Source organism: Eschrichtius robustus, chromosome 16 (genome assembly GCF_028021215.1).
Source record: "Eschrichtius robustus isolate mEscRob2 chromosome 16, mEscRob2.pri, whole genome shotgun sequence".
Classification (NCBI taxonomy): Eukaryota; Metazoa; Chordata; class Mammalia; order Artiodactyla; family Eschrichtiidae; genus Eschrichtius; species Eschrichtius robustus.
Window position 1 is genome coordinate 62,968,627 of NC_090839.1, and position 13,672 is coordinate 62,982,298.

The 13,672-nt window shown below is 39.3% G+C and overlaps 1 long non-coding RNA gene across 1 annotated transcript in view; it reads left to right on the forward strand.

The window, feature by feature from the left end:
* LOC137749851 (uncharacterized) overlaps positions 1–9,657 on the forward strand; it is a 75,891-nt gene extending 66,234 nt beyond the window's left edge. Inside the window, exon 4 of the long non-coding RNA XR_011070300.1 lies at positions 9,454–9,657. This is a non-coding gene — a long non-coding RNA (uncharacterized lncRNA). The remainder of the gene's footprint in view (positions 1–9,453) is intronic.
* Positions 9,658–13,672: the final 4,015 nt, after the last annotated feature.

Sequence of the window (13,672 nt, forward strand, 5' to 3'; positions counted from 1 at the left end):
CGATCCGTTCACTTTCCGGCCCTGACAGCCTTCATCCACGTTGTTTGGGACCAATCGGTCGCGCCAGGTGCTGGATCTATGCGACAACTTGGCCTGACGCTGAGGTGGCCAAGCTCAGGCCAGCCTACACCAGCCTTCTCTGCCCTGCTTACCCTTTCATTGGTCACCGTTGCCCTTGCCCCGCCATGCAAGCCACCCCAAGGCCACGCGTCCTCTGCAGCCTGGTGGGGGTTCACCGCGGCCCAACCCAGACAGGGCAGCCTGTATGGCTGGGGCCGGGCTCAGACAGGCCTACGGCCATCAGGTCATGGGGGTGGAGGGAGGAGGGATCACGGGTGTGGGGGGTAGGGTAGGGGGAGAGTGGGGGGGTGGGAGGAGCTGTGGCTCTAGTTGTTGCCAGGCTTCTTACCTGTGGTCTGCCAGAAATTGGGGCAACAGTTTTCCCCCTTTTAAACCGCAACAGAGCTAACACAATCAGCTGAGGTTGTTAGCACTAAAGAACCTTGTGTTTCCACCTCAAAATTTCAGGTTACTCTGAATCCACAGGATCTTAGTCACGGCACTGGGGAGGTGAAAGGAAACACTATTTTGCAACTACTACGTTTTCCTAAATGTTTGGGCTACTTTGGGTTTTCTGTTATTTGCAAAATATCCAAACGGATAAAAGTCTCTCCTTTCTTCCTGGAACAACTTCCCTTCTAGACCAACTTCCCTGTGAAGCCACCATTTGGCAATTCGTATCAAAATTTGATATATAGATACCATTTAACAAAGTACTTTTTTCACTTCTGGTTCCTTAGTTTATAGAACTAGGGAACAAGACAGAAAGATATTCACTGCACAACGTTTATAAAAGAAAATAGGAAGGAGCATCATGCTATGTCTTCCAGTTGGGAATTGGCTAAATAAGTTACTGTACATCTACACAACAGAATGTGGTGCAGTTTTTAAGAAGAATGAGCTGGGTCTATGCTCACATGGAAAGAGCTTCAAGATATTATGTCTTGATTGATAAAGAGAATGGTAGGATGGGCCCATTTGTGTAATAATAAAAACTCTAAAATTATACGTGCATATGTATAGATGTGTGTGTATGTGTAAGTATATAGGAAAACAGCTGTAGAGTCATGGTAGGAAGGGTAGAGTGGGAGTATGGTTAAGTTTAGTTGTGAAGAGGGGATTTCAATTTTTACTGAGAAGAATATGCTTATATATGGTTTGTGTTTCATAAGGATGCATACAGATAATCATTGGGTACATTTAAAAAAATCAAAATCATTTAATGGATTGGTGGTGGTGGTTTTAAAATCAGTCCATAAATTCTAGAATATTCCTCCATTTAAGAGGTAAAATTTACGGACTTCCCAGACTGTCCAGTGGTTAAGACTTCACCTTCCAATGCAGGGGGTGAGGGTTCGATCCCTAGTCGGGGAGCTAAGATCCCACATGCCTCCCAGCCAAAAAAACAAAATGTAAAACAGAAGCAATATTGCAACAGATTCAATAAGACTTTAAAAATGGTCCACATCCAAAAAAAAAAAAAAAAAAAAATCTTAAAAAAAAAAAAGGTAAAATTTAATTCCCCCCCTCTTGAATGTGGGATGCTGCAGGTTAAGTTGTACTTTCCTGCTCAGAACTGGAATCAACTATTTTTCTAAGAAGCTCTAGTTTCTTGGAGTGGGAAATAACACGTAGACTGAACCCTGGGGGGGGTCCATTACCATTAGATTGGTCATTATTTCTTGGCTTTTTCAGTGGGTAAAGTTAGAAATACATATTTCTTTTGTTTGCAAAAGAGAAAATCGACTATGAATTCACAGTGTACGAAAAAAGAGTTATTTGGATGAAGGTGCTTTCATGGTGTAGATGAATATGCAGTTTCCCATTCTCTTTTTTTTCAATTGCCTTTTTTAAATTTAGTTGCTAAGGACACACCATCAGATAATTTTTTCTTTTGGTAATGAATCTTCTATTTTAGTTAGAAAGACAGAAACAATTATCTTCTCTTTTTCTAATATAGTTACTTGTCTCTGAATCATTCAAATTAAATTGAGCTGTTGCATAACCAAAATTAGTATCTTTTTGGGTCTAGCTAAATATTTTTAAAATAATATTTTTGAGACAGAAAAGTAAAAAGAACAAAAATATTTTATAATCTCAGCCTTCAGAGGATTACTATTAATGTTTTTAATAAAAATTATACATATACATGTCAGAGTGTTACCTGCTCATGGATTGGAAGACTCAATATTGTTATGGTGCCAATTGTCTAGGTATGCAATACAGTCAAAATCAACATCACTGCAGTTTTTTTACGTAAAGTGACAAGTGGATTCTATAATTTATATGGAAACGAGAAGGACTAGAATAGGCAAAACAATTAGAAAAAGAAGAACAAAGTTGGAGGATTTATACCCTCTGAATTAGAGGCCTACTATAAAGCCACAGTAATCAAAGCCATGGAATATTGGCATGAGGATAAATATATAAATCAATAGAAACAAATAGTGAGTCCAGAAATAGATATGCATATGGTTAAATTGCTTTTTGATAAATATGCCAAGTAATTCAAAGAGGGAAAGAACTGTCTTTTCAACAAATGTTACTGAAACAACAAGAAAAACAGTATGAACAAAAAAATGAACCTTGATCCTAACTTCACACCACCTACCAAAATTAACTCAACATTGATCTAGACCTAAATATAAAAGCTATAGCTATAAAATGCCTAAAAGAAAACATGGGTGTGAATCATTGCAAAGTTGGTTGCCAGGGTTCAGCAAACTATGGGCTGCTGACCAAATCTGAGCCACTACCTGTTTTTGTGAATAAAGTTTATACAGACATGCTCGTTCAATTATGTATCACCTATGGTTGCTTTCATACTACAGTAGCTGACCTGAGTAACTGTAACAGAGACCCTATGGCCCACAAAGCCTAAATTATTTACTTTCTGGCGAGAGAAAACGTATGCCAAGCCTTGAAGTTAAGCATATGCTTATTACGTGCCTTCCCAGTTGGAAGAGAAACATACGATCTCTGAAAGACTTCTGCACAAATGTTCAGAGCAACTTTATAGACATAATAGACAAAACTGGAAATAACCAAAATGCCCACCAGCAGGTGAATGGATAAACAAAGTGTGGTCCATCTATACGATAAAACTCTACTCCCCATTCAAAAGGAAAAAACTACTGAACACAAAGCAACATGAATGGATCTCAAAAACGCTGTGCTGAATGAAAGATATAAAGGAGCATATGCTGTATAATTCCATTTATATGAAATTCTAGAATAGGCACAACTAATATATCTTGATTAAAATCAGATCAGGAGTTTCTTGGGGCTGAGAATCAGAGGTTGGGGGTGATTACAAAGGGAACAGGGAATTTTGGGGGGGTGATCTTGACCATGGTGGTAGTTACATTATGCAGAACTCATTGTTTGCTTAAAACGTGTGCATTTCATTTTAGGCAATTTTTATACCCATGAAGTCGATTTCAAAGTAAAAAAGAAAATTATTTTTTTAGATGTTTATTTATTTATTTTATTATTTACTTGGCCGCACCAGGTCTTAGGTGTGGCACGCTGGATCTTTGTTGCCACGTGCTGGATCTTCATTGTGGCATACAGGATCTTTTTTCTTTTTTTTTTTAGTTGTTACATGCAAACTCTTAGTTGCAGCATGAGGGATCTAGTTCCCTGGCTAGGGATCAAAACCGGGCCCCCTGTATTGGGAGCGTGGAGTCTTAGCCACTGGACCACTAGGGAAGTCCTGAAAAAGATTTTTAATGAATCAAACTTGAACTCATAAAATAGAAACAAATAGTAAAGCAAAGTCTCACTTTAGGACAATGTTGAAATAATCTATGTAGAAATGGACCACAGGTTTGAAGCCTACTATTGACATAAGCACCTTGGAGACTAACCCTTGATCCCGTTAAGTAAATGGTCAGGAATGTGCTGAGTTGGTTTGTGCTTGTTACCAACTGACAAGCATAAAATAATGTAAATGTGTTGCGTTGCGCTGTATAGATTTCCCATCAACACGCTGGAGACCAGAGACTTGTGATAAGCATATGGTAAACGAGCAGACATATAATGTAAGTCTTCCCTCTACGGAGGGGCCATAAATGTATACAGACCCTCAAATCAGGAGGGGGAAAAGCATCTGTAGCCTGCAGAGCCCTCACTCTAGTTGGGCCTTATCACCCACAGCCATACAACCACTGGGGACGTCCAGGGAACCAGATCCTGGTACCTTTACCTGTTTACATATTACCACCCTGTGGATGTTTCCATAAACTTTGTTACCAGAGTGTAGGTTCTTGTTTCATTACAGAAGGTATTCAGAGATAAGACATGGAGACCAAGTAGGCAAAGCAAGCATTTATTAACAGACGGAATGCTCTCAGGAGGGAGAGTGGGCAGGCTGAGTTCCTTCTGGCAAGCTGGTTATATGGGGTGTGAAAATGACTGGGCAGAATATTCACTGAGGAGGGTTTGGGGGGTAATTTCCTGGGTTTTGTCCCAGCTCCACCTTCCCGAGGGGAGGAGGAGTTTTTGTCCTTAGTCGGTCTTGCTCGGATCTGTCATGGTGTCAGTGCATGACGGGTACTGCTCTGGTTGCAATGCGAATTCTATTGAAATAAGGGCATAAAGAGCAAAAGGTTACTTTCCGATGCTAGAGATTCCCGCCGTTCTTTGTTTGCCTCTAGGACCCCTGTCATCACAAGATGTATGGTTTCCTGTCACATGACTCGTGCCTCCCTTCTCTGCGCATATCTGGCTAACTGCCTGCTCTACAATTTTGCCATCAATGACGCCTTATATCCTGTAACACTATCTGTGGGCATCTTTTAACCACATCACAGTCCCCAAATCTGATACCCATGTGGTGTGAATCCCCCAAAACTAAGCCTTTGACAAAAGTGGAATAATTTCAGAGTTGGCGGACTGAGTGCATTCTAATGTATATTAGCTCTTAATATTTCAATTGCTAAACAGACACATCATCCTTTATCAAGATTAGACTTGAAACATGTATGCTTCCTTGTCTGCAAATTCGTCGGGAGAGCCTAAAGTAGGGCAATGTCATGGTCGTAATAGCCCTCACCAGCCTCTGTTTTCTCACAGTTCTGCAGGCTGGGAAGTCCAAGATCAAAGCACCAGAAGATTTGGTGTCTGGCAAAGTCCTGTTTCCTGGTTCATAGTTGGCTATCTTCTCACTGTATCCTTACAAAGCAGAAAGAGTGAGAGAGAGCCCTCTGGGGATTGTTATATAAATGCTCTTTATCATGTTGAGGATGTACTCTACTATTCTTAGTTTGTAAGAGTTTTTATGATGAGAGGGTGATGGATTTTTTTTCAAATGGCTTTTCTGCATCAATTAAGTGATCAAGTGGTTGTTTGTTTTTTCTTCATTCTGTAAATGTGATGCTTTACATTCACTGATTTTCTTATGTTGAACCATCTTTGCATTCCTGGGATAAATGCCAATTGGTTATGGTGTCTCATCCTTTCAATATGCTGCTAGATTTGGTTTGCTTCTATTTTGTTGAGGATTTTGCATTTACATTAATAAGGTATATTGGCCTGTAGTTTTATTTTCCTGTGCTGTCTTTATCTGGCTTTGGTATCACAGTAATTCTAGCTTAACATGAGTTAGAGCATGTTCCACATCTATTTGGGGGGAAGGGTTTAAGAAAGATTGGTGTTAATTCTTCTTTAAATAACTGGTAGAATTCATCGCTGAATCTATCTAGTCCTGGTCTTTTCTCTGTTGGGAGGTTTTTGATTATCGATTCAATTTATTTACTTCTTATAGGCCTGTTCAGATGTTCTATTTCTTCTTGAGTCAGTTTTGGTAGTTTGTGGATTTCTATGAAGTTTTCCATTTCATCTAGGTTATCTAATTTGTTGGCATACAGTTTTTCATAGTGTTCTCTTATAATCCTTTTTATCTCTATGTGGACAAAGAATGTTGCCAGTCTTATCAGTAAACAAAGGATGTTGTGACCATCAAGCCATCAGCCACTACAGGCACCCCAGAAGGTGTACCCTGAGGGGGTTTAGGATGGAGAAAAATAGGATACTGGCCCTAGATAGTTAAGGTGGATATCAAAGGAATAATTTCATTAAGCCCAGACTCTTGCATCTTCCCATACTTGGAAAGTGCTAAATTCATTAACTTGAGCTGTCTGTTTTTTCCTTAATTAACAGTAATCTTTTGATGTTTGACTATTTGGTTTTTTGTAAAAACTCCTATGTATCCTGGCTCTTCCCTTACCTCTTTGGAAAAGTCCCCCAGAGCTACCTGAGAGGATGTATCCAGGCTTAAGTCCTCAGTAAAGCTCCAAATAAAACATACTTCTCAACTTTCAGGTTGTACATTTTTTTCAGTTGACATCTATAAGGGTAGTAGTAATGTTCCCACAATCATCCCTGACTTTAGTAATGTGAGTGTTCTCTATTTTTCCCTTGGTCAGTTTAGCTAAAGATTTGTCAATGTTGTTGATCTTTTCAAGTAACCAATTTTTTTTTACTCTGTTGATTTTCTCTATTTTCTGTTGGTTTTCTATTCTCTATTTCCTCTATCTCTGCTCCAATTTTTATTATTCCCTCCCTTCTGCTGGCTTTTGATTAGTTTTAGGAACTTTCTCTAGTTCCTTAAGGTATAAAGTTTGGTTATTTATTCAAAACATTTTATCTCTTTTAATATAGACATTTACAGCTATAGATTTCTCTTGCAGCATTGTTTTTGCTGCCTCCCATAAGTTTTGGTATATAGTGTTTTCATTTTCATTTGTCTCAAAGTATTTTCTGATTTCCCTTGTGATTTCTTCTTTGGCCCACTGGTTGTTTAAGAACATGTTGTTTAAATTCAACATACTTCTGAATTTTCCAGTTTTCCTTCTGTTACTGATTTCTAATTTTATTCCATGTGTCCAGAGCATATACTTTCTGTGATTTCAATCTTTTTAAATGTTTTGAGACTTGTATTGTGGCCTAACATATGGTCTACCCTGGAGAATTGTTCCAGATGCACTTGAGAAAAATGTCTAGTCTGCTGTTTTGGTGGGAAATGTCCTGTATGTGTCTGTTAGATCTGGTTGGTTTATACTATGGTTCAAGTCCTCTATTTCCCCATTGCTTTTCAGATTAGTTGTTCTATCCATGTTGAAAGTGGGGTAGCAAAGCCTTCGACAATTATTGTAGAATTATCTGTTTCTTCCTTCAATACTGTCAATTTCTGCTTCATATATTTTTAGCTCTGTTGTTAGGTGTGAATATGTTTATAATTGTTATATATTCTTGAAGGATTGACCCTTTCGTCAATATACAATGGCCTTCTTTTTCTCTTGCAACAGTTTTTGACTTAAAAACTATTTGTCTGACATTAGTATAGCCACACCAACTCTCTTTTGGTTACTATTGGCATGAAATATTTATTTTTATCTTTTTCATTTTCAACTTACTTGAGTCCTTGGATCTAAAGTGAGTCTCTTTTATTATTTTTTTAATTAATTAATTAATTTATTTTTGGCTGTGTTGGGTCTTTGTTGCGGTGTGCGGGCTTCTCTTGTTGCGGAGCACGGGCTCTAGGCATGCGGGCTTCAGTAGGTGTGGCATGCAGGCTCAGTAGTTGTGGTGCACAGGTTTAGTTTCTCCACAGCACGTGGGATCTTCCCGGACCAGGGCTCGAACCCATGTCTCCTGCATTGGCAGGCGGATTCTTAACCACTGCACCACCAGGGAAGTCCTAAAGTGAGTCTCTTATAGAGAGGATATAGTGAGATCATGGTTGTTGTTGTTATTTTTAATCTATCTTGTCACTCTCTGTTTTTTTTTTTTTTTTTTAAACGCCTTACTAAACAGTTCTTTTTTTTTTTTTTTTCAGTTTATTTTTTATTTATTATTTTTGGCTGTGTTGGGTCTTCGTTTCTGTGCGAGGGCCTTCTCTGGTTGTGGCAAGCGGGGGCCACTCTTCATCGCGGTGCGCGGGCCTCTCACTATCGTGGCCTCTCTTGTTGCGGAGCACAGGCTCCAGACGCGCAGGCTCAGTAGTTGTGGCTCACGGGCCTAGTCGCTTCGTGGCATGTGGGATCTTCCCAGACCAGGGCTCGAACCCGTGTCCCCTGCATTGGCAGGCAGACTCTCAACCACTGCGCCACCAGGGAAGCCCATCACTCTCTGTTTTTAATTGAGAGTTTAATCCATTTACACTGAAAGTAGTTATTGATAAGGAACTCCTTACTCTATTATTTTGATATTTGTCTTCTCTGTCTTTTTTTTTTCTGGTTGTGCCTCAATTTTTCCATTACTCCCTTCTTCTGTCTTTACTTTTTTTTTTTTTAATGGTGTACCATTTTTATTCCCTTCTCATTTCCTTTTCTGTGCAAATTTTAAAAGTTATTTTCTTAGTGGTTACCTTGAGGGATTACAATTAGACTCTTACACTTATAACAATCTATTTTGTATTAATACCACTTTAACTTCAATGGTATACAGACACCCTGCTCTTTTACAGCTCTTTCCCTCCCCCTGTCTGTTGCTGTTATCACAAATTTCATCTTTACACACTGACTTCACTTAAAGTCAACTTATTTGTAGCTGTTAATCATATCTACAAAATACCTTCACAGGAACATCTTTTATAGTGTTTGACCAAACAACTGGGTACCATAGCCTTGCCAAGTTGACACATAAAATTTAACCATCACAACAATCACACCAACAAAAAATTATTCAAGATAATAATAGTTGTATCCTATAACTTAATGTTGTATTCATAATCAGCAATAATGTTTTAATCTGCCATTTTCCCTTAAATAAAATTTAGTTGTTCTGTTTTGATTTATGCTAACAGAAATGATACTATAAATGATATGCTGAAAAATTCCTTCTGAATGAATTCATTCATTTGCTTTCATTTTATGGACTTTAAATGAGCACTTATTATGTACCAGATAATGGAAATAGGAATATATAATGATAATGAGAGGGTGGCAATGATGATTTTATTAGTAATAGTAGTTTTAAACTTTTATTAAGTACATACTATGGGTCAGGCACATCTTATTTAATATAATACATAAAAGATCGGTCACTGATCTCAAGGTGCTCATAAGCAGTGGGAAAAGACAAATGAAAAAAGAGACAACACAGTATAATAAGCGTTATGCTGTAGATAAAGATGGAACCACCTGACAACATGTGAATAGACATTAGCCAGCTGAAGAAGAGGAAAAAGACTTTTCCAAATAGTTGGAGCAACTATGCAACAAATGCAAATTCCCAAGTCTTGATTTAATATGGTATTATTATCTCAATAATAATATAGCCTCTGGAAAGGCTGGAGATCAAGGGGATAGAAATAAGAATGGTTAGCTAGGCAGGGGTTACTTCCCTGGAAAGTTACCACAAAAGTCTTTTTTCTCTCTGCCATTGCAGGATTCCAGACTTCTCCTATGGCTTTTGAAAAAGATCCAGTAAAGACTGGTATAAAATAAACTGTCAGGCTTCCCTGGTGGCGCAGTGGTTGAGAATCTGCCTGCCGACGCAGGGGACACGGGTTCGGGCCCTGGTCTGGGAGGATCCCACATGCCGCGGAGCAGCTGGGCCCGTGAGCCACAACTGCTGAGCCTGCGCGTCTGCAGCCTGTGCTCCGCAACGAGAGAGGCCGTGATGCTGGGAGGCCCGCGCATCGCGATGAAGAGTGGCCCCCGCTTGCCGCAACTAGAGAAAGCCCTCGCACAGAAACGAAGACCCAACACAGCCATAAATAAATAAATAAATTTTTAAAAAAATTATTAAAAAAAATAAAAATAAACTGTCTAACCCCAGAGTTGTTTTTCACAGTTGACAGTGCTGAGAACTATATATAATCCTGAGTTCTTATGTTATAAGGTACTTTGTAGCTGCTAAAACTCCTCAATAGGTAAAGTAGTGACAATGTGTATGTGTTTTCAAGATAGGAATGTTGATGATAGGCTTGGAAAAAGGTACAATAAATTGGCATTTGGTAGTGTCAATTTTGTTAATCATATGAATAACCCTTTAGATAAAATAGTGAAAAGCATTTATTGAGCACGTACTGTGTGTTCAATGTTCAGCACTTAAAATGGATTTATCAATGTAATTTAATCCACACAGCAATTCTAAGAGGCTACTTTTTACTCTGTCATGCATTATTGGTAATTTCACTTTATAGATGAGGGAACTGAGGCATGGAGAAGTCTGTACGTGGGTTCAATCATGAAAATAGAAACTGCTCCAGGTATTTCAAGCATAATGGTATTTAGGACAGAGAATTAGGTGCTTAAAAGCCTTTGGAAGGGCTGAAGGAGCTAATGTCACATTAATTTTCATTTGTGCCACTGCTTCTATGGTTGGCCCAGAGAATAGAGAAGTTGCTGCTGCTGCCACCCAAAAGCCAGAAAAGTTCAGAAAAGCACTGTTGACTGTCTACTGAGGCAGAAACTGGCAGGCAAGCAAGCCAAAGCCCAAGCAAAAAACACCAAGCAATAATTTATGTCTTTCTGCCACTTTCCAGATCTCAGGAAATACATCCCACTTGACAAAATGTAAATGAATCCAGAACACTGGTGGTAAGGGCATCTGGGAAATGTAGTTCCCAGGATTCCAGTATGCCTTGGGGAGAGCTGAGAAGGATATGAGAATGAATGCTATTATTAGTTTTCTATTGTTGCCATAAAGTTACCACAAACTTAGTGGCTTAAAACAATACCCACGGGGCTTCCCTGGTGGCGCAGTGGTTGAGAATCTGACTGCCAATGCAGGGGACACGGGTTCGAGCCCTGGTCTGGGAAGATCCCACATGCCGCGGAGCAACTGGGCCCGTGAGCCACAACTACTGAGCCTGAGCGTCTGGAGCCTCTGCTCCGCAACAAGAGAGGCCGCGATAGTGAGAGGCCCGCGCACCGCGATGAAGAGTGGCCCCCACTCGCCGCAACTGGAGAAAGCCCTCGCACAGAAACGAAGACCCAACACAGCCAAAAATAAAAATAATAAATAAATAATAAATAAAAAATTAAAAAAAAAAACCCACTTATTATCTCACAGCTCTTTAAGTCAGAAGCCTAGTGGACTCAGCTGGGAGCACTGTTTAGGGTCTCATAAGACTGGAATCGAGGTGTCAGCCAGCCAACACTCTGGGGAAGAATCTGCTTCCAGGCTTGTTCCAGGTTGTGGGCGAATTCATTTCTTTAGTGTGGTTTTCATGTGGTTCCTTCCGTCTTCAACCCAGCACCCGTGGTTTGGGTCCTTCTTATGTATGAAATCTTTATGAATTTCCTTTCTGCTGCATCTCTCTGACCTACTATTTTGCCTTTAGGGGTTCATGTGATTATATTGGGTTCACCTGAAAAACCCAGGCTAATCCCTCCATCTTAAGGTGAGTTGATTAGTAAGCTTAATTATATTTGCAAAATCCCTTTTGCCAAAGATGTAACATAACCATGAGAGGAATACCAGGGGACAAAGATCATGGGAGTCAAAATTCTGCCTACCACAATTCTCACTGGAAGAAACTATCAACCAAAAAAAGTCCAACACAAAAGGCTAAGAGATTTGCTCAAGATCATCCATGTTATTCAGCTTTATCAATTTTAATAATAATACCTACAATGTACCAAGTGTCTACTATAAGTCTGGAAATATGCAAGGAGGTGTCTCCCTACTATCCCATGTATTTTTTTAAATCAAATATAGACAATATTTTATAAGAACTGTAAATGGAGTATAACCTTTAAAGATTGTGAATCACTATGTTGTACACCTGTAACATTTAATACTGTAAATCAACTATACGTCAATAATAATAAATAATATAAAAATCAAATAGCAAATTGAGAGACTTCATAGTACTTCATATATTGAGTTATGATAATTAATTTAAATAACATGGATAAGTGCTTTGTGCAGTGTCCGGGACAATTAAGAACTCAATAAATCCTTTGTTGTTATTATTCCCATTTTAGAGACAAGATCACTGTGGCTCTGAGAGGTGACCTAACTTGTCCAAGACTACATGGTTAATAAGTGACCCAGCGCAATTTTGAATACAGATTTTCCAATTTCAAACGTGGAAATAAATGGGAAAAAATGCATGTAATGAACTTAATTGACATAATGCCCGGTAAATATCGATTGTTATTAAAATGGCACACAAGATACCCAATCACCCTAAATAGACATGATATTTCTAAAGGCTACTTACTCACTATTGACTGAATTAAGTCTAAATTCCTTATCTGGCTCCAATTTACTTGCCTCACACTCCCTCCCATACCATCCTTCTCTCTCAGCAACCCTATACATACCCTTCAATTATATTCAAAATTGTTATTTTCTCAAGAGATCAGATTTGTGGTTACGAGAGGTGTGGGGGGGGGGGGGCGCTGAGCACGGAGGGAAGCAGTGGAAATCAGATGAAGCCGGTCAAAAGGTGCAAACTTTCAGTTATAAGATTAATAAGTACTAGGAATGTAACATAACAACACGTTAAACACAGTTAACACTGCTGTATGTTATATGTGAACGTTAAGAGTGTAAATCCTAAGATTTCTCATTACACACAAAATTTTTTTTCTGCTTCTTTAACTTCGTATTTATATATGATGAATGTTCACTAAACTTATTGTGATAATCATTTCATGATGTATGTAAGTCAAATCATTATGCTGTACACCTTAAACTTATACAGTGCTGTATGCTGTACACCTTAAACTTATACAGTGCTGTATGCCAATGATATCTCAGTAAAACTGGGAGAAAAAATTTTTATGAAACAAAAAAATTGTGCAAAGATTGGCAACATTTTACATTTTCCCTAGTGTTTGATGTAAAACAGCTGGATTCTCACATCTGTTTCTGCATTCAATCTGTTGCAAAAGACGTCAATTTTCTAGAAGCTTCTGGAAAATTCCATTGAACACTTGAGACTATGAGAATGAAAAAGGCCAATAACATCTTCCTATTGTTATGAAAATAGAGTGACCTTGTAGACCTCCAGGGATCCCTGGACCATATTTTGGGAACAGACTGGGTTAGAGTATGTTTTTCTGTTAATGACCTACTCCTAGATCGTCCGGCCTTGGCTCATTTTTCTAGTAGCCAGTAGTTACAAGCAGGCAGCTCCACCCTCCATGGTGAGGAGGCCTTAATCGAACTAGCTGATGGTGATATTTCCTGCACCGGCTACAGTGAGGGTACTTAACTATTCAACGAACGCAGGATAATCACCAAAAGTGTGGTCATTAGGTCGCAGAGTAGGTCTCATGAAGTCTGATGCAGCCTAGCGTGGCAGATCCCTGGGTCGATTTAGGAAACTCGAGAGAACACAATGGGGCCGTGACCACTCGCCTGGCTCGCAAAATTTAAGGAGTTGTCACAAACCTCCGAAACCAAGATCAATTATATTTTATTGTAGTGTTTTAAAAATTCAAATGGGCTAGCCAGTGCTTGCGGACGGGCCGCCTGTTTTTGTAAATACAGTTTTTTTAATAGTGATTTTCGGAAAACTTTCAGTCGCTCAACGGAGAGGCCCACTCAGGCGCTCAAAGGAGAGGCCCAGCTCAGGCGCTTGGTCGCGTGACCCGCTGGGTAGGTCTAACGGCCTGACAAGAGAGTAGCGCGGAAACGCGAACTT